This window comes from Papaver somniferum, chromosome 9 (genome assembly GCF_003573695.1).
Source record: "Papaver somniferum cultivar HN1 chromosome 9, ASM357369v1, whole genome shotgun sequence".
Taxonomy (NCBI): Eukaryota; Viridiplantae; Streptophyta; class Magnoliopsida; order Ranunculales; family Papaveraceae; genus Papaver; species Papaver somniferum.
The window spans coordinates 59,843,266-59,845,104 of record NC_039366.1 but is presented as its reverse complement, the minus strand read 5'-3'; positions in this window follow the sequence as shown (position 1 = coordinate 59,845,104).

The window sequence follows — 1,839 nt, the reverse complement described above, 5'->3', positions numbered from 1 at the left end:
AGTCAGAATTTCTTGCCTCCGTGCCAATTCAGCCAATGATGGGATTTCTCCGTCGAACGCATCAATAGAGGGAAAAGGAGTAGTAAAGTAGGAGTGACGAATATTACCAGAGTCGTTCGGATGAGCGTGAGGAATGTCGCCATTTGAAATACTCTGATTAGGGTTTGGAGCTTCTGATGAAGACCTAAGACCAACCATCTTGTGAAAGCTTGAGATTGCAACCGAGAGAATGACCTCCCACTATGGTCGCCAATCTGTAGATGGGGCAAAACGATTTGCTGGTTTTCACGGGATTGAAGAGATGACCGTACGGAGAAGACTCCTTGAACCGAGCGAAATGTTCAACCTCACACAGATGCACTGCAAGAAGGGAGTGCTTTGAATTCGAGAGATCAATCTGTAGTACTCCGGCCTAAACCAAGACAATGGCCGTTCCAGAGTAAATTCGGTCACAAAAGATGATAGGTTGATCTGTAGAAGGGAAGCTGAGAAATGTGTGGAATCAATGGTAATCAAAGATTGTAGGTGTGTTGTGAATTCTGAATAAGATAAGTTCTGAATGATTGAAGTTACTCAGTTGAGAGTAATTGCTCAATTGATGAAGTATTGATCTCGTGTTGTCTGTGAGACGTGAGATTCTTGTATATTCAATCATGATTTCAGAGACTTATTTATATTGCTGGAATTGTAGACACCTTGATCCCATGAAGTGTGACAGTTGATGGAATCAAAGAGTGGGTAAATGGAAATCGTGTTTCAAACCAGTTGCTCATCGTGCGGATACTTGGTCGATTTTCATCCACTACTTTGTTAACTCCTTCAACTGATTGCACGACTTGCTCACATTCCATCGTGTGTATGAACACACGTGCCGTAGACCGCCAGACCAAAACCCTAGTTAATATCCCCCATGTGACATGATTGACGTCTCGTGGTTAATTAGTCAGTTGTTGACTTCATGACTTTATGGGACGATGAGTCCATGTATTTGCTGAGTTGAACATGATTTTGCAAAATGTTCTGAAACTCATGAATTGAACGTGTCTGTTGAGACAGAGGTATGATTCTCACGTTGATAGTTGAGGAAAGCAAGTATTGTTCATTCGATGAATTGTTGAATATTGATAGTTGAACCAATATTCCTTGATTTGAGCAAATATTGCTCATCTGATGGATTATTGGTAGCGTGACCAAAATAAAACATCTAATTTAGAATACTGGTAGTTGAACCGAGTATAATAAATAAAATGATGACCATGAGATCGTCGTAAAATCATTAGTGTTCGAATCTGGAATTATGATCCTGGGACTAAGAAACCCTAATTTGATCAATTGATGACCAATTGATGATTTATTTCAAAATCAACCATTGGACGAAGGAGGGACTGGCTACATGGGATCATGGACCGACCATGAAGCGCCCATATGCTCATGTGAGCAAATACCAAGGTCTCTTAAAAAGTTGGTGACTTGTTGATGAAAGAATGATCAAATGCTGGTTCAATCATTTCTCCTATAATGCTCGTCCGAGCCTTAGGTGATAAAACCTAATTAATTATGAAGAGGTGAGGGACCAACCAAGGGGTCATGAAATCATCCCTGGGTGGTCACGGGATCGACTAACGATCATTCCATGAAAATCCAAAATTATTTGAAAGAATTTTGGACCTAATACGTGCAATTGCGCAAATTAGGTCAAATCATGAAAATACATAGGACCGGCTCATTGCAATCCAAGGAGCCAACCCTGGTCGGTCAAGGTAATATGCTCACGTTCGTGCCTCAATCCTGAGAATTTTGATATTTTCTGGCGTGCAGTTGAGCATCCATTCGAGAAAA